Source organism: Schistocerca piceifrons, chromosome 3 (genome assembly GCF_021461385.2).
Source record: "Schistocerca piceifrons isolate TAMUIC-IGC-003096 chromosome 3, iqSchPice1.1, whole genome shotgun sequence".
Taxonomy (NCBI): Eukaryota; Metazoa; Arthropoda; class Insecta; order Orthoptera; family Acrididae; genus Schistocerca; species Schistocerca piceifrons.
Window position 1 is genome coordinate 961211988 of NC_060140.1, and position 27049 is coordinate 961239036.

General features: G+C 43.1%; 1 protein-coding gene across 1 annotated transcript in view; it reads right to left on the reverse strand.

Annotated features, from left to right (window-relative positions):
• Positions 1 to 27049, reverse strand: part of LOC124787880 (neprilysin-4-like) — a 726210-nt gene that overhangs the window by 375805 nt on the left and 323356 nt on the right. The gene's annotated exons all lie outside the window — the stretch shown is intronic.

Here is a 27049-nt window from a genome sequence, read left to right on the forward strand (position 1 = left end):
ATCAGTCAACAGTGACACAAGTGAGAAATGTAGTGTCCGCCATAGCAACTACACTGGTATCCAAAATTAAGGCAACAAATAGTTATTTCCCCCTCCTGTGTCTAATTCACGACGTATAAACTGTCGACCAGATGTCTGTATGCTCGTGTTCTGCACGGAAGATGGCACCTATGAAACGAGGCAGTGTCTGCCGGGTAGTCCCACACGCACAATCGCTGTGTAAACAGTCACAAACGGTGCAATATGGCACAGAGAAGATGCCTACCAGACTCTCTGCTGTGGGAGGCCATAGAAAGAAGCAGGACAGTCGGAAACTGACTTGGCTCGATGACTTACAAGGGGAGGCCGCCAATTGTGAAATTCAGATTCGATTCATACTGCGCATAATAAAAGCCCATGGCCAGAGGTGTAATGTGGCAAAGCACCAAGATGCACTTCTCAGCCGTTGTCGAGAATATCGACAGTTAAAAGAAACCGTTGCGGTGAAATACTCTCTACGATTAACGTTGTTCTACAGCGTCGTGGCGCACCGGTAAGCGCTCGGGTTCGTAATCCGAACGTCGCCGGATCGAATCTCGTGCCATGCAATTTTTTTTATTATTAGTTTTGTGTAATTCAAATATATATATATATATAAAAACTATTAATGAATTGCTTATGCATGTTGGTGAAGGCGGATCGCTCTCCAATTGTACCGCCTCCATTTTTCCGTTTTTTTACCAGGGTGTACCAAAGCTCTCCCGTCCGCACTGATTTTCGACGATGTTATAAGTTGCGCTAGGGACCGCATCTACCTTCTTTCGAAGTTAGCAGGCAACTACGCTGTTATGCGGTGGCTCGTTTCGGCCCATTCAACATCTGTCCTTCAAGTGTAACGAGCGAGTAACGGAGTTTATATTTCATACCTGCCACAGCGAATTTGTGTTCGTGGGGGTCTCTATTCTAATTCGAACGTTTGACTTACACTATACGTATTCGTTTCGGAATATCGTTTCTACGTCTTCCGTTAACTATACGTGGTTAACATTATGAAGACAATTAATAACATTTGTGAAATACAACTTTGTTTGCGGAAAACATAATGATGTTCGAAGTCGCCAGTTTTTCCACGACAAACGACTTTCAACTACTTATTATATGCATAATTGTTGGAACTGACTGCCGGGAATTATATATATATATATATATATATATTTGAATTACAAAAAACAAATAGTAAAAAAAAAGGTTGTATGGTGCGAGATTCGATCCGGCGACCTTCGGATTACAAACCCGAGCGCTTACCGCTGTGTGTGTGTGTGTGTGTGTGTGTGTGTGATACACATTTGAATTACAAAATACAAATATTAAAAAAAAAAAGTTGTATGGTGCGAGATTCGATCCGGCGACCTTCGGATTACAAACCCAAGCGCTTATCGCTGCGCCACGACACTGTAGAACGTTATTAATCGTAGAGAGTAGTGCATCTTGGTGCTTTGCCACATTACACCTCTGGCCATGAGCTTTTATTATGCGCAGTATGAATCGAATCTGAATTTCACAATTGGCGGCCTCCCCTTGTTAGTGTGAAACGTTCTGTTGTTTCTCGGATGTGGCGGCAATTTATAGAGACCGAAACTGTATCCCGAAGACCGGGATAGGCCCGACCACGTGTGGCTTCAGAAGAGGGGACCGTCAGTTGGCTGTAAGGGCACGACAGTACTGCCTTAGTACTGCACGGCAAATGGATATGTGAGCTCACACATCCACTGGACGCGTTGTATCGAGACAAACGGTGTGCGGAAGGCTTCGGCAGAGTGGCCTTTATTGTCGAAATCCAGCTGTATGTCTACCTCTGACGCGTCTTCACAATAGGGAACTTACAGAGTGGGGTCATCAACATACCACCACTGTGTTAGAAAAGAGGGCTAATGTTATTTTCACAGATGAGATTTAGTCAAGAGAGTTCAAAAAATGTTCAAATGTGTGTGAAATCTTATGGGACCTAACTGCTAAGGTCATCAGTCCCTAAGCTTACACACTACTTAACCTAAATTATCCTAAGGGCAAACACAGACACACCCACGCCCGAGGGAGGACTCGAACCTCCGCCGGGACCAGCCACACAGTCCATGACTGCAGCGCCGGAGACCACTCGGCTAATCCCGCGCGGCTTAGTCAGGAGAGTGATTCTCGATGGATTAGCATCCGGAGGGAACGTGGAACAAGATTTCGGGACCCAAACATTGTGGAAAGAGACCGATATCGAGGAGGGACCCATAATGGTTTGGGCAGGGATTATATTAAACACACAAACACCTCTTCAAGGAGTTGCACAGGTTAATCGACAAGGTTTAACTGCAGTCAGGTATCGTGACGAGATCTTAGGACCTCATTTGCGGTAGTTACGAGGTGCTGTTGGCCGATAATGCTCGACCCAGTAGAGCACGGGTGGTTGATGTTTTCTTGAAAGATATTGCACATTGCACGCTTGGCGTGGCCTGCTCCTTCTCCCGATCAGAATCCCACAGAGCACGTCTGGGGCGCACTAGGGAGATGAGACGGCTGGCATCACCTCAACATCCACCAAACATTCTCCAAGACTGCGAGCAGCTCTGCAGGAAGAATGGCCGTTGTTGCCTCAACATGAAACTGATGACATCATTTAAAGCATTCCTCGTCGTTATCAGGCCTTTACTGCTGCCAGAGGGTGTCACACCCCATACTGACTAGATTAATCAGTAGTCGTAAAGTGTGTGCAAATTCGTTAAACTGAAAAAATGTGTCAAATAGCTCAAAACACTATGGGACTTAACATCTGAGGTCATCAGTCCCCTAGACTCAGAACTACTTAAACGTAACTAACCTAAAGGACATCACACACATCCATGCTCGAGGCAGGATTAGAACCTGCGACTGTAGCAGCAGCGCGATTCCGGAATGAAGCGCCTAGAACCGCTCGGACACAGGGGCCGGCGAACTGGAAAAAACCAAGAACATTTTTGTCTACCGTTATACAGGTTGCAGTTGTTTACGTTCTGAATTCTTTGCGTTGTTTCTACTTTACTATCACCCGTTTATAGTGTTTTGTGCCAAAATAAAAGCAACCTTACAAAATTTGCGTTTGCTGCTTTAATTTCGGACGCCTGTGTATTTTTATTTGTTCACAGTAATTCGATAAATTTTTATGTTGCTTCAGCCCTCAAAGGGTCGGAGTTGTAGTTCATCTACATTTACATATATATATATATATATATATATATATATATATATATATATATATATATACAACAGTACGGTTTGTGGCGGAGGGTAATTTGTGTACGTGCGTCACTTCCCCCTTTTCCTGTTCCATTCGCGTGTGGTTCGCGGGCAGAACGATTGCTGATAAGCCTCCATGTAGGCTCGAATCTCTATAATTTTAACTTGATGGTATTTTAGCGAGATATTCGTAGGGGGAAGCAATATACTTTAGGAATGTACGCTCTCGGAACCTCAACAGCAGACCGTAATGAGACGCAGAAAGCCTCTCCTGCAGCGTCTGCCACTTGAGTTGGCTGAGCACCCCCGTCGCGCTTTCATGCTTAGTAAGTGAACCTGTAACGAAACGTGCTGCTCTTCTTTGTATCTTCTCTATTTCCTCAATTATTCCTATCCGGTACGGCGACCATACTGACGAGCAATATACAAGTACTGACCTGACGAGTTGTGAGCTACCGTACTTCCTTTGTCGATGGACGCCATTTCCTGAGAATTCTTGCAATAAATCTCAGTTTGAGATCTGCCTTACCCCCGATTCATTTTATGTGGTCGTCCCACTTCAAACCGCTCCCTACGCACAAATGGTTCAAATGGCTCTGAGCACTATGGGACTTAACTGCTGAGGTCATCAGTCCCCTAGAACTTAGAACTACTTAAACCTAACTAACCTAAGGACATCACACACATCCATGCCCGAGGCAGGATTCGAACCTTCGACCGTAGCGGTCGCGCGGTTCCAGACTGTAACGCCTACAACCGCTCGGCCACTCCGGCCGCCCCTACGCGCACTCCTAGATATTTTATAGAAGTAACTGCTTCCAATGATTCTGCTGCAATTTTGTAATCATACAATACTGGGTCTTTCTGTTCATGTATTCACAATACATTATATTTGTGTATACTGAGGATCAATTGCCTCTCCCTGCACCAAAAAGTGTTAATATCCTGCAGATCTTTCTGCATTTCGCTTCAATTTTATATTGTCACGATTTCTCCGTATACAACAGCATCATCCGCGAATAACCTTATGGAACTTCTGACGTTAACTACTAGGTCAATATACACTGCAACGCCAGAGAAACTAGTATAGGCATGCGTATTCAAATACAGAGGTATGTAAACAGGCAGAATACAGCGCTACAGTCGGTAACGCCTATATAAGAGAACAAGTGTCTGGCGTAGTTGTTAGATCGGTTACTGCTGCCACAATGGCAGCTTATTGAGATTTAAGTGAGTTTGAACTTGGTTTTATAGTCAGCGCACGAGCGATGGGGCACAGCATCTCTGAGGTAGCGATGAAGTCGGGTTTTCCCCTGCGACCATTTCACGGGTGTACTGTGAATATCAGGAATCCCGTAAATCTCTGACATCGCTGCGGGAGGAAAAAGATCCTGCATGAACGGGACCAACAAATGCTGAAGAGAATCGTCCAGCGTGACAGAAGTGCAACCCTTCCGCAAATTGCTACAGATTTCAAAGCTGGGCCATCAACAAGCGTCACCGTGAGAACCATTCAACTAAATGTCATCGATACGGGCTTTCTGAGCCGAAGAACCAATCCTGTACACTTGATGACTGCACGACACAAAGCTCTACGCCTCGCCTGGACCCGTCAACAACGACATTGGACTGTTGATGACTGGAAACATGTTGCCTGGTCGGACGAGTCTCGTTTCAAATTGTATCGAGCGGGTGGACGAGTACTGGTATGTAGAGAACCTAATGAATCCATGGACCCTGCATGTCAGCAGGGGACTGTTGAAGCTGATGGAGGCTCTGTAATGGTGTATGTGTGTGTGCAGTTGGAATGATATGGGACCCCTGATACGTCTAGATACGGCTATGACAGGTCACACGGACGTAACCATCCTGGTTGGTCGCCTGCATCCATTCAAGCCCAGTGTGCAATCCGACAGACTTGGGCAATTCCAGCAGGACAATGCGACGCCCCACACGTCCAGAATTGCTCCAGAGTGGCTCCAGGAAGACTCTTCTGAGTTTAAACACTTACTCTGGCCACCAAATTCCCAAGGCGTGAATATTATTGAACATGTGTGGGATGCCTTGCAACGTGCTGTTCAGAAGAGATCTCCACCCCCTCGTACTCTTATGGATTAATGGACAGCCCCGCAGGATTCATGGTGTCCCCTCCAGCGCTACTTTACACATTAGTTGAGTCGATGCCACGTAATATTGCAGCACTTCTGCGTGCTCGCGGGGGCCCTACACGATATTAGGCAGGTGTACCAGTTGCTTTGGCTCTTCGGTGTATGGCGGACGTGTTCCTAATCTTACGAGAAGAGTTTCTAAAGAAGCAGTCCCGCGTACACCTGTAGGTCTTAGCAAAATTCTCCCCGGCGCTCTGCGCGGAGCTAATTTTGATTTAGTTAGTCTAACCGTATGCGCCTACGAATTTGCAGCGGAAGTGTATCGAATGCCCTTTCGGTAGTCAAGGAGCACGTTATCTACCCCTGCGCCTGACGAACAGAACGAGCTTGATTACAAACGATCGCTGTTTTCGGGACCCATATTCATTCGTAAAGAGGAGATTTTCGGTCTCCAGAAATGTCATAATAGTGTAGCATAATACACACTCCGACGTCAGAGATACAGGCCTATAGTTTTGTGCGTCTGTTGGACGACCCGTCTTCAAAACGGGAATGATCTGTGCTTTGTTCCAATTATCAGGACGCTTCGTTTTTCAAGAGACCCACCGTACACCGCTGTTAGAAGACGGGCAAGTTCTTTCGCATACTCTGTGTAGAACAGAATTGGTATCGCGTCAGACCCAGTAGCCATTCCTCTGTTGAGCGGTTGCAGTAGCTTTTTCATACCCTGGTTACTTATTTCGGTATCTGTCATATTGTGGTTCGTGCGACCATTTAAATGTGGAACTGCAGAATGATTTTCCTCTGTGAAACGGTTTTGGCAAAAGATGTTTAGTATTTCGACATCTTCGGTGCCATACACTGTTTCAATTTCACTACGGCCACAGAATGTCTGGAGAGATGGCTTCGATCCTTTTATTGCTTTAACGTAAGACCAGAACTTATTAGGATTTTCTGTCAAGTTGGTAGCTAGAGTTTTACTTTCGTGTTTGTTGAACGGTTCACAAATAGCCCCTATTACGCTAATTTGGCTTCCTTTAATTTTTGTTTGTTTGTGGGGCTTTTGCTACGTTTTATAAATTTGCAGAGAAGCTCTCTTTGCTTTTGTAACAGCCTCTTAATACGGTCGTCGGACCGCGAGAGGTCTTCTCCATCCGTGACGACTTTGCTCAGCACATACCATTATAAAGTGTATTGTACGATGCTCTTGTAGTTTGTCCACAGATGCTGAACATTGTCAGTGCTGGAGATGAAGTTTTCATGATGACCTGTCAGATTACCTGAAATATGCTTCTTATTGCTCTTGCTTTGATGAAAAGAAAGAAAGACATCGTAGTTTCTGTAGCGCACTTTTAACCTTTGTACTGACAGAACAGAATAGGAAAATCGAAGAGCATTCTTTTAGTTCTGAAGTAATGAAGCAGCTACTTTGATTGTACGCGAACTGGAATACATATCTAAAAAAAGATGGTTCAAATGGCTCTGAGCACTATGGGACTCAACTTCTAAGGTCATCAGTCCCCTAGAACTTAGAACTACTTAAACCTAACTAACATAAGGACATCACACACCGATGCCCGAGGGAGAATTCGAACCTGCGACCGTAGCGGTCGGGCGGTTCAAGATTGTAGCGCCTAGGACCGCTCGGCCACCCCGGCCGGCAATACATATCTAAATCTGCATAGGTCTGTCTTGTACATTAAAGGAGTTTTCGCTACATTGCGCGTGATAAATGTATAATTTTTACATATAATTTACAGTCACAGCGAACGAGTGTTTACGCCTTACCACATCAACCCGTTAGGCACGCTAACACAAAGGACGATTATGAACGAATTATACGTGCAATACTCAGATATTTTTATACAGTGTCTGTTTTGCGAGAGCAAGCGAATAACTTACCAACTAACTTTTATACCGTCACATGAATACTTTTTCTCGGACAAAACAAATGCGAGAATAATGTGTCTATTCTTCTTACAACATAAATACGTTGTGGCTAAAAATAAGTGTCAGTAGGTCCGTACTTTGATGCACCAGGTTGGAGGGTTCTAGATCAAGGGCGACGCGATTTTAGAATGAGGTTGAAAGTTGTAAGACAGTATCGTGCACGGCTTTGTCTACGGCAAACACAGCGTTTGGCAGTCAAGTAATCGTGCTGAGCACTTTTGCCAAACACATGTCATTTCAATGTGGTGACTTCTCTCGCCTTAAATTGGAAAGTGCACGAGATGGAAAGAATTGAAGCCCGCATTCTGTACGGCTATCTGCTGTAGCTGAAGAAGGTGGCCTTGGATCTTGCGAAGATACACCAGCAACAAACATCAGTCTGCACACGTCTTACGCGTTTGTAAGAGTAATTTGCGGCACGTACAAAGGTCTGCGTTACACAACTCAGGAACAAGTCAGCGACCCACTACACACCTGTCTCGTGTACCTGGGCGTAAACTGACAGACAGACGAGTAGAACCTTGTGTGCCCGTGGGTCGCGCAGCGAAAGAAACTAGCAGGTATTTCGCACTTTGGACGTATACGTCATCGTTACTTCTCTGAAACTTACAACACGATCACATGTTTTGTCGAGTAGCGACTGTTTCTGTTTATCATTACAGGTAGAGCAGTATTATTGTTGTTCCTGCAGCTAGTTCGTCTTTTCCGATCGTTCTGCATTTAAAATAGACTATATTTTTTAACTAGGAAGGGATATGAATCTACTTGAACGGCTAAAACCGTATAAAAATGATTTTAAAACGCAGAGATTTGCCTGTTCTAACACCCACCAAGACCGTTAATAGTCTTCGTTGATTGTAGTCTTCTGCTCTCAGTTATATGAAGAGTCGCCAGAAATGACAAGTGCTTCGGATTCCACGTTAAACTGTAGGTTCCGTTTCACTAGTTGGATAACAGGGGTAGATTGTGAACATGCCAGTCGTCCAAGCGTCATCTAATTGAAAAACTTGCACCTGCCATTGACCCATACACAATTATTGTTATTATTATTATTATTTTTATTACTACAAAAACAAAAATAAAAAGATATAAATACACGAAGAGAACCACATGTTATCGAGGGGTATTACAGCTATATGTAATTGCGTTCAATTAATGCATACAGGTAAGATCTGAACATTGTTATTCGCAATCAAAGGCACATTACGAATCTTCCTGAAGTCCTACTCCACACTGGTCCATCTTGAGGAAGGAGATTAGGGAACATCAGACGAATAACGATGTTTTTCACGTTCCAGTGTTAGAAACTGTACTGAGAAGAGAACCTAGAAGTTCAGTTACAGGCAATTCAGTGTCAATTACAGCATCAGGGATGTGATGAAGTACACGGCTTTCGCTTCTGCAACTTTCTCGACTTATCAGTTATACTTCAGAACACCTACGAGTCACTTCATAGTTGATATCCACTGTGACCTCTTAGTACTGCGTGCATCGTTCATCCATTATAATCTAACAAAATGAATAGTGAACTGTGACGCTTGTAAGTTTTGTGTGAAAGCATTTTTCTCAAAACGCTGTACCAATTTCTACTACTGGAAGTTGCGAAGTTTTTTCTTAAAAAAATAAAAGAGACCGCAATAGTAGTTACCGTTCTTGAGAACTAGTGTATTAATGCTATACCAAATGTCTGAATAACATGCTCTTCCCATATACAAAGGTCCTTGACCCCATGACGTCATTTTATCCGAAATGCGAAAATGCGAACTAATGTACTATGTACCCCATAGCATCCCCTCCCCCCCCCCCCCCATCTTTTAGTATAGCCAAAGCCTTTGTGTCCGTTATTAGCTATCAACTTTTTCATAAATTTAGACAACGTAGTCTGTGGAGAAACAGCGACCTGATACTATATTTAAATTGGAATGAACAGTCAAGATCGTAATAATATTCGTTTATTAACCGGTTTCGGCTTATGTGAAAGCCATCTTCAGAAGTTTTGGCCCCTTGTGGCTGTTGCTGGTGGCTCATGATACCGCGATCGTACTGCACGAGACAATCGATGAGCCAAAAATTCTGAAGATGGCTTTCACATAAGCCGAAACCGGTTAATAAACGAATAGTATTGCGCTCTCGACTGTTCATTCTGATTTAAATATAAACTTTTTACCTATGACCGGTTGTGTTTTATTTTTGTATCGACCGATGCATCTTCTTTTAGGTCAGGTTGAACAGGATGGCTAACTTTAACTGCGGACTGGGCTTTAATTAATCTCGAACGTTCGTGAAGCGCAGCTGTGTGCGACGGGACTCGGTAATTTACCTGTCTTGTGAGTTGTTTAAAGGCGAGCTTCCCACGCACAAATACGCGCACAGCAGCGGAAACCTGCGACAAGTGCCCGGCTGTCACGGGTGTAGCTCGGTCAGCGACTGTGTGGATCGCGTGAGCACAGCCTGACCTCGCAGGAAGTGTGTACTCCAAGCATTTCGCGCGCCGCAGTAACGCAGCTTCGTAACACACTTACGTCAGCTCTGATCGCATTTGACGAAGCGCACTGCTTCTCAGCTGACGTTCTGAATTCCCACGTTGCATCTTTGCGAGAAACTTTATTCACCTTCGACACAGTGTGTGAAAGCTTTCGCATCGGCGGCGGCGGCGACTAGTGCATTAAAAACTAGAACACATCTTAAACTACTTATCTTCTGCAAAGCCTTTCTATTCAGCGCGTCCTCCTCACATACACCGCGATGCTCCATTATTTCGTTGATGACGTCTTTCCAAGAACGTCGTGGTTTATCGCTTTTACGTTTGCTACATTATTTCCATTCAAACTTTTCATTGGCTGCCGACGGTCGGGAATTCTTAGGAAGCGTTCGTACCACCGTTTCTTTGAATTCAGTCTACCACTGTTTCATTTGCTTTCATTCTACCTCTTACTTCATCATTATATTTCTCGAATCTTGATATTCTGGCGGTCCTTCGTGAACAGTCCATTTGCATACCTATGTTGCCCGCCATAGTGAAGAAGAGCAGACTTGGTTCCGACAGAATACACCCTGTACCGTAAAGCTCTTTATTTTACAGTAGCTAATTGAGAAATTTGTAATAGTGAGGAAGGAGTCACAAACTGCTTTTGTAGGTTTAGCAAAGGCTTATGACACGGTTGCTAGAGCAAAACTGTGGGAAGCTATGAAAGATATGGATGAAAATCTCTTAGAGATTATTATTGAAATGTATAGAAATAATGAGGTACAGAATAGTTAGTTAGTTAATGATCCACAGTCAACGAACGGTCGCTTGCGGAGACTGTATGTAGCCGCAGATAATTTGAACGATTCGTTTATCGAAATGATGCTGAACGAGTCAATTTTTATATATATATTTCTCCTTTTTTGTGTTTTGCTTTTATATGCTACCAGTTTTTAAATACGTTCGTCTATGGAATAGGAGAAGTTGTCCAGGAGAAAGGATTTTACGTTAGATTTAAAACTTACTTTGCTATCTGTAAGACGTTCTGTGTTACCGGGCAAGTGAACAAAAATTTTTGTTTGCTGCATAATGAATTCCTTTCCAAGGAACAGAGAGCTTTATAATGAATAATCGTGTTTTCCTTTAGTGTTGTAGTGATGGATATCACTATTCTTCGCAAATTGTGGTGGATTATTTATGTTGAATTTCGTTAGGGAATATATGTACCGTCATGGTCCAGTTGCCCCCACCCCCCATGAACCACGGACCTTGTCGTTGGTGGGGAGGCTTGCGTGCCTCAGCGATACAGATAGCCGTAGCGTAGGTGCAACCACAACGGAGGGGTATCTGTTGAGAGGCCAGACAAACGTGTGGTTCCTGAAGAGGGGCAGCAGCCTTTTCAGTAGTTGGAGGGGCAACAGTCTGGATGATTGACTGATCTGGCCTTGTAACACTAACCAAAACGGCCTTGCTGTGCTGGTACTGCGAACGGCTGAAAGCAAGGGGAAACTACAGCTGTAATTTTCCCCGACGGCATGCAGCTTTACTGTATGGTTAAATGATGATGGCGTCCTCTTGGGTAAAATACTCCGGAGGTAAAATAGTCCCCCATCTGGATGTCCGGGCGGGGTCTACTCAGGAGGACGTCGTTATCAGGAGAAACAAAACTGGCGTTCTACGAATCGGAGAGTGGGATGTCAGATCTCTTAATAGGGCAGGTAAGCTAGAAAATTTAAAAAAGGGAAACAGACAGGTTAAAGTTAGATATATTGGGGATTAGCGAAGTACCGTGGCAGGAGGAACAAGACTACTGGTCAGGCGAATAAAGGGTTAAAAATACAAAATTAAATAGGGGTAATGCAGGAGTAGGTTTAATAATGAATAAAAAACAGGAGCACGGGTAAGCTACTACGAACACCATACTGAAAGCATTCTTGTACCGAAGGTAGACACGAAGCCCACACCTACCACAGTAGTACAAGTTTATATGCCAACTAGTTCCGGAGATGACGAAGAGCTTGAAGAAATGTATGATGAGATAAAAGAAATTATTCAGATAGTGAAGGGAAATGAGAATTTAATCGTCGTGGTGGAGAGGAATTCGATAGTAGGAAAAGGAAGAGAAGAAAAAGTAGTAGGTGAATATGGAATAGGGGAAAGAATTCTGCTCAGAGCATAACTTGATCATAACTAACAACTGGTTTAAGAATCATGAAAGAAGGTTGTATACGTGGGAGAGGCCTTGAGACACTGGAAGATTTCAGATAGATTATATAATAAAAGCGCACACCCCGCTGCAGAGTGAAAATCTCATTCTGGAGATTATATAATGATAAGACAGAGATTTAGAAACCAGTTGTAAGACATTTCCAGGGTAGATGTGGATTCTAACCACAATATATTGGTTATGAACTGCAGGTTAAAACTGAACAAAGTACAGAAAGTTGGGAATTTCAAGAGATGGGACCTGGATAAACTGAAACCAGAGGTTGTAGAGAGTTTCAGAGAGAGCATTAGGGAACAATTGATAAGAATGGGGGAAAGAAATACAGTAGAAGAAGAATGCGTAGCTCTGAGGGATGAAGTAGTGAAGGCAGCAGAGGATCAAGTAGATAAAAAGACGAGGGCTAGTAGAAATCCTTCGATAGCAGAAAAGATATTTAATTTAATTGATGAAAGGAGAAAACAGAAAAACGCAGTAAATGAAGCAGGCAAAAAGGAATACAAACGTCTCAAAAATGAGATTGACAGGAAGTTCCAAATGGCTAAGCAGGGATGGCTAAAGGACAAATGTAAGGATCTAGAGGCATATATCACTAGGGGTAAGATAGATACTGCCGACAGGAAAATTAAAGAGACCTTTGGTGAAAAGAGAAGCGCGTGTATGAATATCAGGAGCTGAGACGGAAAACCAGTTCTAAGCAAAGAAGGGAAGGCAGAAAGGTGGAAGGAGTATATAGAGGTTTATACAAGGGCGATGTTCTTGAGGGCAGTATTGTGGAAATGAAAAAGGACATAGATGAAGATGAAATGGGAGATATGATACTGCGTGAAGAATTTGACAGAGCACTGAAAGACCTAAGTCGAAACAAGCCTCTGGAAGTAGACAACATTCCATTGGAACTACTGTTAGCCTTGGGAGAGCCAGCCATGACCAGGCTCTTCCATCTTATGGGCAACATGTATAAAACGGGCGAAATATCCCGGGGCTTCAAGAAGAATATAGTATTTTTTTGCTTAAGTGTGTTCTTTAGGTTGCCTAGTGTTTCTCTGGCGTTGGCGACAGACTTTGCCTAAGTGCTATGAACGTTTGCTTCCGTTAGCAGTCTTTCCGTCTCTCAATATTATGTCTTCTGACTTTTACTCTGACTCACATGACCAAGTCTTCTTTCAGAAGGAACGAAATAAATCGAAAGGCAAAAAAATTATTTAATTTACATCGGATCGGAGTTTCACACACACAGTTTTTTTTTTACCTCAGGATTCATTTCAACCCGCTTAGCACTGTCGTTAGAAATTCAGTATACATGGTATATCTTCAGTTGCTGGGAAATCTCTCAGAAACGTTGAGGCTATATAAGAATTTATTCCATGTCGCAAATTTCGTCCAACTAGTTCGACTTGTTGAGTCTGACGAACGTACCTATAGTCTGTTACGAAGGCGACCCTTTCTTAGGCTAAATCCTTTTGTCGCTATTTTTGCTGTCTACACAGTATGGTCAGCATGTCTGACTTCTAGACGGTTGACGGGACTGTTAACAAATCCACTTAGCAGGGTAACTGAACTTCTTCGTGAAGGAGAAATACCGAGTGCGCTTTCGAAACTCCATCATTAACGACAGTGGGAGGGAAGAAGGCGATACTTGTTTCTCCAATCCTTCTGTCCACTCACGCCTTGGGCACAAAGCAACAGTCGTTTGACTAAATGTTTAGTATAGATGAGAACGTCAAGGTTTCAGATTTAAAATGTATTTATCAAATAATTTTGCATTTTGCTTTCTTCCGTCACTTTTTACTAATATGCCGGCCGCGGTGGTCTAGCGGTTCAGGCGCTCAGTCCGGAACCGCGCGGCCGCTACGGTCGCAGGTTCGAATCCTGCCTCGGGCATGGATGTGTGTGATGTCCTTAGGTTAGTTAGGTTTAAGTAGTTCTAAGTTCTAGGGGACTGATGACCACAGATGTTAAGTCCCATAGTGCTCAGAGCCATTTGAACCATTTTACTAATATGTATTAGCACAACACGTTTCGTCAGCATGCTGCCGCCTTAGTTGCATCACAGTTACATGCACATTGCACCAGTGTTCAGCTTAATGTAATGCGCATGTAACTATAATGCACTTCATGATGGGTACGTGCTGCCGAAACGTGCTAATGAATATTAGTAAAAATGATTGTAGCAGTTAATATTATAAATTTAACATGCTGTCGCAGATCTCCAACAATTTCATAAACATGGATAAACTTAAGTTTAAAGCGTATTTACGCATATAGCTTAATTTCTCATGTCACAGCAAACTGTGCTTTAAGAGTTACTTGTTACTGAAGCAGTACTGTTATAAACTCTTGTTATCTCTTACACAAATGAGAAAATAATGGCTTACATCAGTCGGAGTCCTATAGCGCCTTCTATCAGACAGTACTTCTTGTGCAGTATCCTGATTCTGCCAATGACTACCAATTAGATTTCTTGAGCGTCTATATGACACTTTTGTGTGAGTTGTTTTGCCCCGTTGCGGTGCAAGAAGGGCGTCTCTCAATTTGCACGATGAATGCTGTAATGTTTACCTTTTAAGGGCTCCATCCACTGGAGAAACGCACGTGGACTGTGCGCTGGACTTCTCCAAAACCTTTCCAACAAATCTAATTTCATTTACCCGTATATCACTCATTCTACCAAGTGAAAATTATGCTCTTTTTTCGCATTACCTTAAGATAGTACAAGGAAAACGCTTTCCTACAGACAACGGCATCTCCAGCCATCACTGTGATAGTGCTGAAGCGCGTATCTGATAAGACGTTAGCAGCCCCACAGTCTTTTCTCCGGAAACTCCCCATGCTACTTTCGTTTTTGTCGAATGTTCACAGACGAGTGTAGCACACTGCATTCTATTGATCGAAAATTGTTGTTATTGTACCGAATTGCAGGTAATAAGTACGGTGTACGATTCAGTAGTTAGCATGAAAGAGACATCTCCCCATGCCTGCCTTTTTGGCCTTATTCATGCACTATATCTTTTATAGTAACTTGAACAACGACGACAACATTAGATAGCGCTGGAGGTCCAGGCACGGGTTCAGAAGCTCATGTTATCTAAAAGCAGAAGTCTGGGGGCACTGATTATATTATCAGTTACAGATAAGCGATCAAACCAATAGTCACACTCATTGGCTTCGAGTAGGAGGGTGTCAATGTTTTGAAAACGACGAGTGGGAAGCGATAGCGACAATTTCATCGAGTGCTGGAGATACCCCATTTCCGATAACCTAATCCAGAGTGAAAGCGATAAGAGTCCGTCAAAAGCGAAGGGGTTTCTGCCGGCTCCAATGCGTGCGTGACGCGTTCGATCGGGTGAGCTGATCAAACGCTGAGGCTCATAATCCCGTGATGAAACGGCTGTCGGGTGAACAGCAGTTTCGACTACACTGTTTGTGGAAGGAAAGAGCGAATTCTCGTATGTACGTGCTCTGCTGGTGTCTCGTGCTGCAGAAGCGTCCACCGGATGCTAGTTCATGAGAGAACATGCTGAAATACTGCAGAGTACGGCAGTTGCGAAGTATCGCGTCTCCCCCACACCCCAATCCAATCTTTTGTTAGAAATCTAGTTCATTATTACATATTCTGAGACCCTCATAGCAGAATACTACACTATTTTTTGCTGTATGACAAGTTAAATATTATATTGCATTGATTACTGACGCACTCAAGTTACTAGTGCAACAAAGATATTTATCGCTGATGCTGATTTGTCTACTAGCAAATGTAATTACCGATGTACGAATTTTTCGTGTTACGATTTACCATTTTCCTATCTGATACTTAGAACGAGCAGGACACACACTTCGCCTTCTCCTCTTAGCACTCATGTTTCAACGATTCCATACATATACCATGTCAGTCTCTCAGGAACGCGTCGTTTACGTAATTTTACTGCAAGACAAGTGTTAAGCAATTAACGTAAATTATTACGTAGCTCTTTCATATTGTAGTTTGAAGACCTGTGTTCGCTCATTATAATAATTCTCTTTGTGTATTTAAGCGCTGAAAGGTACACTAAGTGTAATTTTGTATGGTGTTTCGCGAAGATGCGATCATAGTTGTGACAGAATATGTACGTAGCGCAGATGGAAATAACTTTTTCATCCTCACAGATAGACGGGATTGTTGCCATTGTAAAGATCCTGCTATACACGGCTGAAGGTTTATCCAAAAGCAATATTACTATAATCATTGTGCTTCATGACCTTAACTCTTATTTCTGTGCAGAAATTATATGAAAGAACACAAACAGTTCCAAATATAAAAGTAACTTTCCGTAATTGCGTTTTTATGGATGCTACAACATTCGACCCTGTTGGAAAGACGTAGTTCAGATTCCAAGTGCCAGGTCTCCGGTTCAAACTCATCACCCATTTCACGAATTTTTACCATACCAGAATACCGCCATTGCTGCTAGATACTAACACAAATTTTCCGAATCACAAAGATTCCTAGAAGCCGACCTCGACGAGGTTTAAGTTCTGAAGAAACGTGGGAACACTCGGGATAATAATGGACAGATGACTCATAATATAATTGAAAATAAGTTAACATTTAAACCATTTGTAGAAAGATTTCGATAGTGTTGACTGGAATTCTTCTTTGAAATTTTGATGTCAGTAGGGATAAAATGCAAAGTTGTAGATGACTTGTACAACAAACAGGCTGCAGTTGTAATAGTCAATGGACATGAAAGGCAGACAATAGTTAAGAAAGGAGTGAGACAGGATTGTATCCTATGCACCATGTCAATCTACGCAGCATGCAGTAAAGGAAACCAAGTCGAAAATTGGAAGGGACTTGTAGAAAGATGAAACGAAAACTTTAAAGTTTGCTGATGTCATTGAAACTGTGTTAGAGACGGTAGAGGGGTTGGGAAATCAATTGAAAGTAAAGGATAGTGTCTTAAAAAGAAGTTATGAGATGAAAAAAAGTAAAAGCTTGTGAAAATCAGCGAAGCTCAAGTAATACCAGTTACAGAACGCTGATCGAAACCTGCAGTTGATAGTAGTGGGAGGTTTGGGGAAAATTAAAGTGTGTATCGAAAGGATAGGCAAATGGGAAATGGGGGTGGTGTATTTGTCGCAGTAAACAAGAAACTCAGATCCATCGAGGTACAAAATTGAAGCTGCATGCGAGATTGTTTGGGCAACCCTCAGTATCAGGGGCGGGAGTAAAATGGTAACTGGACCCTTCTACCACCCACCAGACTCATCTCCTGATGTAACCGAAAACCTTAAAGAAAACATCGGTTCACCAGTGAAACTGTAATCAGCAGTGGAGATTTTAATCATCCAGCAGTTTACTGGGAAAATTGCAATTTTGTCCCCTTTCAGGAAGTCCACATCGAAACTGGTATCAGTGTCCATGACGTGGTTGTGGCAACAATGATTACCAAAGTACAAAGGACAAATGAAACAGGCATAAAGACATATGAGTTCAATAAACTAGATAAAAATCGGTAGTGCCATATCTCAATGAGCAACTTGAAACTTTCAGCGCAGGGCAGGAGCACGTAGATGAACTCGGGGTCAAGTTTAAAAGAATTATTGACCGTGCACTAGACAGATATGTACCTAGTCTAACAGTTCGTAATAGGATGGAACCTCCGTGGTATGCAGTCACTGTAAAGGAACTTCTAAAAACACAGAGCGTACTGCTTAATAGGTGTAAAACAAGGCGTAGGGGTATAGATAGAGATATGTTGAACGAAACGCGCTTGGCTGTGAAGAGAGCAATGCGTCATGATTCTATGACTACCGTAGCAGAATATTGTCAATGATCTTTCATAGAATCCAAAGAAATTCTGGTCGTATGTAAAGGCTGTTAGTGGCATCGAAGTTAGTGTCCAGTCCCTAGTGAATGAGACAGGAACTCAAATTGAAGGTAGCAAAGCAAAATGGTTCAAATGGCTCTGAGCACTATGGGACTTAACATCTGAGGTCATCAGTCCCCTAGACTCAGAACTACTTAAACCTAACTAACCTAAGGACATCACACACATCCATGTCCGAGGCAGGATTCGAAGCTGCGACCGTAGCAACAGCGTGGTTCCGGACTGAAGCGCCTAGAACCGCTCGGCAGCAGAGCAAAAGCTGAAATTCTTGATTCTGTTTTCAAATGTTCCTTTACAAAGGAAACGCAGGAGAACCACCCCAATTTAATCAACGTACCACTGAAAAGATTAATGAAGTAGGTATATGTGCCTGTGGTGTTGAGAAACAGCTGAAATCGTTAAAACTGCCCGATGGAATCCCTGTCAGATTCTGTACTGAATTTACAGCTGAGTTAGCACCTCTTCTATGCTCTATCGTAAATCCCTCGAACAAAAAACGTTTTCCAGTTGTTGGAAAAAGGCACAGGGAAACCCAGGAAGAGTAGGAAAAGAGATTCACAACAGTACCGTTGAGTATCTGGACATCTAGTTGTTCTAGAATCTTAAACCATATTGAAAAGGGTGTAAGACAGAGATTTAGATTGCTACATCTACAAACTAAACTTGTAGGCCTTGGAAGGCCCAACGGCACCGACCGGCCGCCGTGTCATCCTCAGATCACAGGCGTCACTTGATAGGTTGATGCGGATATGGAGGGGCATATGGTCAGCACAACGCACTCACGGCCGTATGTTAGTTTACGAGACGGGACCCGCTACTTCTCAATCAAATAGCTCCTCAATTTGCCTCACAACGGCTGAGTGCTCCCCGCTTGCCAACAGCGCTCGGCAGACCGGATGGTCACCCATCGAAGTGATAGCCCAGCACGACAGCGCTTAACTTCGGTGATCTGACGGGAACCGGTGTTACCACTGCGGCAAGTTCACGTTCCATCTACACATCGTAGAAACAATGATGCAAATAAAAGAAAAGTTCAAGAGTGGAGTGAAAATTCTAGGTGAAAGGATATCAACGATTAGATTTGCTCATGGCACTGTTATCCTCAGTGAAACTGAGAAAGAATTACGAAGTCTACTGAATGAAATGAAAAGTCTAATGTGTACAGAATATGGACTGAGAGTAAATCGAAGAAAGATGAAAGTAATGAGAAGTAGGAGAAATGAAACCCTCGAGAAACTTAACATCAGGATTGATAGTCACGAAGTAGTTGAAGTTAAGGAATTCTGCTACCTAGGCAGCAAAATAACCAATGACGGACGGAGCTAGGAGGAGATCAAAAGCAGACTAGCAACGGCAAAAAGGGCATTCCTGGGCAACAGAAGTCGGCTAATATCAGACATAGGCCTTAATTTGAGAAAGAAATTTTTTAGAATGTACGTTTGGACCACAGCATTGTATGGTTATGAAACATGGAAAACCGGAACAGAAGAGGTGCTACAGAAGATTGCTGAAAATCAGGTGGACTGATAAGTTAAACACTGAGGAGGTTTTGCACAGAATCGAAACACTAACAAAGAGAAGGGATAGGATGATGTGATATCTGTTAAGACAATCAGGGAATAGCTTCCATGGTACTAGAGGTAGCTGCAGAGGTTAAAAACTGTTGAGAAAGACAGAGACTGGAATACATCCAGCAAATAATTTTGGACGTAGGTTTCAAGTACTCCTCTAAGATGAAGAAATTAGCACAGGAGAGACATTCATGGTTGGCAGTATCAAGCCAGCCAGAAGACCGCAGGCTCAAAAAGAGCCAACAGATAAACACCTCCGTTTCGGGCAATGGGCTCATAAGCACTGAAATCTGCTGCACTGCATTTGTCATACTTCTTTGGTCGTGAGCAAGTGTCAATGAAAGTGTCGACCGAAAATGTTTCAAACAGGACAATAAAATTCTCTGTACAGATATGCAGGTAACTCATTAAATTCAGTGTAGTCAATCAACCTAATCCACGAACATATATTCTCCTCTCGCTGTAGAAATTAATTCGCGATTTTTAATGTAATTTGTCGTGAAACGCAACAGACATAAGATAATCTAGTTCAAACTGAAGCTAGATTAAGCTTCAAAAGAAATCTGTTAGTAGTTTGCATTTCTATAACAGAGTTTGTTGCAGTAGGCGATGGCAACAAATTGTGAGCATAAAAAACAAGAAGCACCACGTAATCTTTCACACATGAGAGGAAATGTGTCGGAGCTATCAGTTATTGTGTGACCGGCGGAGGACGTAAGGGTACAGATAGCGTGCCATATGGTGGAAGCGTATGTCAGCTTAATTAACAGAGTGATGTCGGGGTCCCTGAGTATATCAGAAGCCTTTCAGATTACGGGAAGATATACTGACGGGGAAGCATCGCACCACCAAAAAGTACTTAATGTAGAGTAAAGAAATTTCGGGAATACATTTGTCTAGGTAACGTATTTAAGTGATTAAAATTGCAAGGTCACAGCTTAATGCAGGCGGGAGAAAACCCATTGCAAATGCGAAGTGCAGGTACATTAATGACAAGTGAATGTTGAACGGAAGCATGCAAACGCCCATGCATTGTGTTGTACAGGTGCCAGATGTCAGTTTGCGAGATAGAGTTCCTCACCTGTTGCTCTTGGTCGGTCAGAACAGGGACGGTTAATGTTGGTTGTGGATGACGCTGGAATTGTCCTGTGACGTCACGTATGTACTCGATAGGAGACAGATCTGGTGATCGAGCAGGCCAAAGCAAGATGTCGATACCCTGTAGAGCATGCTGGGTGTGCGCGAGCGTTCATAAATGGCAGCACAAGAGAGCAGATCATCAGAATGACATATAGATTTACAGTCAGGGTGCGTGGGATAGGCACGAAAAATGCTCCTGCTGTCGTGCGATATTGCATCCCAAACTGTAGCTTCACAATACCACCACTTGCAAAGTAGGTTAGAAATCAGATTAACAATGTTACTCACACAGCATATGTTCGCTTTATCGGGCAACAACAGAGTTATTGACTGTGGATGGTATCGTCAGAATGGAAATAATGAAGTCACTGTAAAAAAGTCATTAATTTTGGCACTTATCTTGAATGGATTCCCACGCATATTTCGTCGAAGTTGTTATGGCTCATCTTGTTAATTCTATTGTGATTTCACCTTGACTGCTAGAAGGTCCAGATCCGTATTTTAGCAATATTTGAAGACCTAACACATGCGTTTTTCAGGAAATTCTTAATGATCAAACAATCCCACATCAGAACAATGGTGTCGTAGAAATAATTTTTGACTTGGTGTTCACGATCCACATTTTCATTTGTAAATTCACATATAGTTCTTCTTAATTGTCACATCATCAACGAAACAGTTTTTTATCAATCTTCATATATTTAATTTTCACTTTAACCAAACACAAGACTTGACTGTACTTTTACAAAGCGAAATAACAACTTAAACTTTTGCAAAGTGAAACAAAGACTGCTCTGTGCGCATTAGCGCCAAAACGGTTACAAGTAAGTCAAAGATTATGACAGTCTCACAGAAATGAATACACACTAGAACCATATCACTGTAATATATCGACACATCGGAGTACCTATACATTAATAAAACCAAATGTGAATATTGTCACAAAAATATGTCTGTTACTTCGCAGAAAAGTGGTATCGAGAACTGTGGTTGGAGTGCCGTAATGGTCACGGAAATAAACAACCATTACAAGGTGTAGGTCCAGTGTGTGTAGCACGCAGACAGGTTGGCTGCAGCCCTCAACTGGCCTCTTTCTAACCGACACACAGCCATCACTGGCACCGAGGCAGAACCAGCTTTCATCACACCTGCAACCTGCCCTCCAATGAGCTCTCGCTTCACACCACTGAAGTCGCAAATGGCGCTGGTTTGCGCTCAGTGGAATGCACGCTTCAGGATACCTCACTCGGAGCTGCTGTTGAAGCAACCGATTTGTAACAGTTCTTTGTGTCACTGTAGTGCCAACTGCTGCTGAAACTGCTGCAGTTGCAGTTGCTATGCGCCAGAGACACACTCCGCACAAAACGAAAATTTCTGTTCCGACACTGACAATGTTGAGTGTTTATGGAAAAAGTTCAAGGCAATCGTAAAATGCGTTTTAGACAGGTACGTGCCGAGTAAAACTGTGAGGGACGGGAAAAACCCACCGTGGTACAACAACAAAGTTAGGAAACTACTGCGAAAGCAAAGAGAGCTTCACTCCAAGTTTAAACGCAGCCAAGACCTCTCAGACAAACAGAAGCTAAACGATGTCAAAGTTTGCGAAAGGAGGGCTATGCGTGAAGCGTTCAGTGAATTCGAAAGTATAATTCTATGTACCGACTTGACAGAAAATCCTCGGAAGTTCTGGTCTTACGTTAAATCAGTAAGTTGCTCGAAACAGCATATCCAGACACTCCGGGATGATGATGGCATCGAAACAGAGGATGACACGCGTAAAGCTGAAATACTAAACACCTTTTTCCAAAGCTGTTTCACAGAGGAAGACCGCACTGCAGTTCCTTCTCTAAATCCTCGCACAAACGAAAAAATGGCTGACATCGAAATAAGTGTCCAAGGAATAGAAAAGCAACTGGAATCACTCAACAGAGGAAAGTCCACTGGACCTGACGGGATACCAATTCGATTCTACACAGAGTACGCAAAAGAACTTGCCCCCCTTCTAACAGCCGTGTACCGCAAGTCTCTAGAGGAACGGAGGGTTCCAAATGATTGGAAAAGAGCACAGGTAGTCCCAGTCTTCAAGAAGGGTCGTCGAGCAGATGCGCAAAACTATAGACCTATATCTCTGACGTCGATCTGTTGTAGAATTTTAGAACATGTTTTTTGCTCGAGTATAATGTCGTTTTTGGAAACCCAGAATCTACTATGTAGGAATCAACATGGATTCCGGAAACAGCGATCGTGTGAGACACAACTCGCTTTATTTGTTCATGAGATCCACAAAATATTAGATACAGGCTCCCAGGTAGATGCCATTTTCCTTGACTTCCGGAAGGCGTTCGATACAGTTCCGCACTGTCGCCTACTAAACAAAGTAAGCGCCTACAGAATATCAGACCAGCTGTGTGGCTGGATTGAAGAGTTTTTAGCAAACAGAACACAGCATGTTCTTATCAATGGAGAGACGTCTACAGACGTTAAAGTAACCTCTGGCGTGCCACAGGGGAGTGTTATGGGACCATTGCTTTTCACAATATATATAAATGACCTAGTAGATAGTGTCGGAAGTTCCATGGGGCTTTTCGCGGATGATGCTGTAGTATACAGAGAAGTTGCAGCATTAGAAAATTGTAGCGAAATGCAGGAAGATCTGCAGCGGATAGGCACTTGGTGCAGGGAGTGGCAACTGTCCCTTAACATAGACAAATGTAATGTATTGCGAATACATAGAAAGAAGGATCCTTTATTGTATGATTATATGATAGCGGAACAAACACTGGTAGCAGTTACTTCTGTAAAATATCTGGGAGTATGCGTGCGGAACGATTTGAAGTGGAATGATCATATAAAATTAATTGTTGGTAAGGCAGGTACCAGGTTGAGATTCATTGGGAGAGTCCTTAGAAAATGTAGTCCATCAACAAAGGAGGTGGCTTACAAAACACTCGTTCGACCTATACTTGAGTATTGCTCATCAGTGTGGGATCCGTACCAGATCGGTATGACGGAGAAGATAGAGAAGATCCAAAGAAGAGCGGCGCGTTTCGTCACAGGGTCATTTGGTAACCGTGATAGCGTTACGGAGATGTTTAATAAACTCAAGTGGCAGACTCTGTAAGAGAGGCGCTCTGCATCGCGGTGTAGCTTGCTCGCCAGGTTTCGAGAGGGTGCGTTTCTGGATGAGGTATCGAATATATTGCTTCCCTCTACTTATACCTCCCGAGGAGATCACGAATGTAAAATTAGAGAGATTAGAGCGCGCACGGAGGCTTTCAGACAGTCGTTCTTCCCGCGAACCATACGCGACTGGAACAGGAAAGGGAGGTAATGACAGTGGCACGTAAAGTGCCCTCCACCACACACCGTTGGGTGGCTTGCGGAGTATAAATGTAGATGTAGATATAGATGGTCTTCCCTTTCGGTAGTGCCACGCTGACGTCCGGAGTCAAGTCTTCTAGTGACCGTACACTCTCGTGATGGCCGCTGCCAGCAGTCATGCGCAGTGACTACATTCCAGCCAAGTCTTTCTGCAGTTTCGCAGAAGGAACGTTAAGCTTCTTGTAGCCCTGTTACACGATCTCGTTCAAACTCGATGACGTGATGATAACGGCGTCTTTGTCGCCATAAAGCATTCTTGACTAACATCATCTCACTACACTCACGACCGTTGTAGAGTGTATTTAAAGCAAACCTGATTTACATCGTCGTGTTGCTACTAGCGCCACCTTTATGTGACTGGAGCGAAATCTGAATAGGCTTCATCTTTCAGGTATGGAAACACGGGTCCCAACTTTCATTTATATCGCACATCTCCTTCTTGGTGCTGTGACTTTTTTTCCGTTAGTGTGTGGTAAACGTTGAAATTCGATCTTCCACACACGTGGTGTATTTTTTGATGTGACAAGGCTGGTTACAGAGCCTCAGGCTGATATTCGTGAAATCTGGGGAATCAGAGAAGCTTCCACTACTGTAGTAAGGCCTGAAAGCGCAAACAATAAAAGTCGGTCCATAACGAGTATTGTGGAAAGACCAGAGTGCCGAAGAAGCATAACCATTAATTTAAACTGCTCAGTAATGCCGAGGATGGTTCCCTTTCGCCGCTCGGGATTAGCCGAGCGGTCTAGGGCGCTGCAGTCATGGACTGTGCGGCTGGTCCCGGCGGAGGTTCGAGTCCTCTCTCGGGCGTGGGTGTGTGTATTTGTCCTTAGGATAATTTAGGTTAAGCAAAGCTTAGGGACTGATGACCTTAGCACTTAAGTCCCATAAGATTTCACACACATTTGCTTTTTTCGGTTCCCTATCGGGAGACGCTTCCAAAAGGGAATTACTACAGAAAACTGTTCATTGTGCAGTGTGCATATGGACGGAGGTTGGCAGCTTGTGAAGATTGTGGTATGGAAAGCAAATGGTCGACTTCGGTTTGCTGGGAGAATTTTAGGAAAGTGTGGGTCATCTGTAAACAAGATCGCAATTAGGACGCAAGTGCGACCCATTCTTGAGTACTGCACAAGTGTTTGATATACGTATCAGGTCAGATTAAAGGAAGACATCGAAGTCATTAACAGGCGGGTTGCTAGATTTGTCACTGTCAGGTTCCAAAAACGTGTATTTGAAGGTGACTGAAAAACGATTCTACTGCATACATTGCACATAAGAACCGCAAAGATAAGAAACGAAATATTAGGGCTCATACGGAGGCATAAGTATAGCTGTTTTTCCCTCGCGCTGTTTCCGAGTGGAACACGAAAGGATATGACTAGTACTCGTACAGGGTACCCTCCACCAGGCACTTTACGGCAGCTTGCGGAGTATCTGTGTAGATATAGATACGGAAACAGTATTGGGTTCCGCCGAGGTCGGCATGACGAGGGCCTACCGACAAATGAAGGATTATCAGGAGTGAGCGTCTGGCTGGTGTTGAACACCAACAGGTAAACGTCGAGAGGGCCGCCAGCAGCTACAGATCTCCGAAGGTGTGTTGTTTGGAAACACCAAGGTTCTGAACAGAACTCTCTAATAGCTCAGAATGAGACAAGGAATATTGATGCAGCAAGCATAAGTGTTTATGTGAGTCCAAGAAGTGCAGTGCTATGCACACAAGCACCAATTACAACCACAGCTCGACTATGCACTTTAAATGTTTCTGCACTAAAAATAATAAACAAGGTTATCTTGCAAGGTAAACATTGTGTCGAATGATCGGATTGCATTGTAACCGTTATCAAATGTAGCAACGAAAATTACATTATTGTTAAATATCCTGTGATGATATGTGTTTAAGTGCGTCGTATCAGAAAGTACTCCACACATACACTCTGGGTATCCTGGAACCAGAATGCGGTTCCCAAAGTGCTCCTCCAGGACATCAAACACTCTCCTGCTTCGATGGTGTCTAGTTTCGTCTTCCAAGAACCACATCTTGTCGAAATCAGGGTCACTTCGGGTAATGGGGATGAATTCATCTACCAAAACCTTCACGTACCGTTCGGTTGTCACCATGCCTTCAAAGAATATCGCACAGATTATTCCGTGACTGGACACTGCATACCACATAGTCTTCCGCTGAGGGTAAAGACACTTCTCGATCGCGAAATGCGGATTCCTATTCCTCCAAATGCACCAACTTTGCGTATTGACGAATCTATCAAAATGAAAGTGAGCTTCGTCGCTAAACCAAACTATGCCCATAGTACTGTATTTCCCATCATCCCCCTCGGCCAACCGTGCAGTTTGAACGTCCTTATACAAACCGTTCAGAAGTTATGACGATTTTATTTCATATAGTTCAATAATTGGCACCCTGTACTTCCATTTTTAAAATATGTATGGATGTATATTTATTTTTGGAGGGTTAGGTTGCTCTGTAGTTGGTTTAAAAGTTTACTATGACAAAATAAAGATCACGACGGATGAACGGACACCGGAGGGAAATATATGTGTTGATACTATGCATCTGCAAAGGATCTTACAATATGTGTAACTGTACGCATGAAAGGGAACTTAAAACCAGGAATATTAGCATCTATTAAGCTGCACTGCAAAGCTTGCTGAAGATACTCTTCAGTTTTGAAGTCTAAGATGTCTGCTGAGCTAAAGAAAACAGTTTTTGACAAATGTATGCTACCAGTGAAAAAGTATGGCTGTCAGACAGGAACGTTAAATGAGATCGTTGTTAGAAGACTCGTAGTAGCTCAGAGGAAAGGAAAGATTGATGGTGAACTACACAAAGAAAGAAAGCACTTGATATTAGACGTACAACAAAGGCCAGAGCTAATACCTCGAAATGGCTAAGGACTGATCGCGTCGTTCGAAGAAAGGCTGGGGGATGGTCAGACCAAATACTAGACTGGATCCCAATTTACTAAAAAGAGACAGAGGGGAACACCACCGGACAGATGAGAAAAAGGTTAAAGACAACTGGACTCAACTGGCAACGGGAAGCTCAAGATAGGATGGAATTGGGGAATCTGATGGGA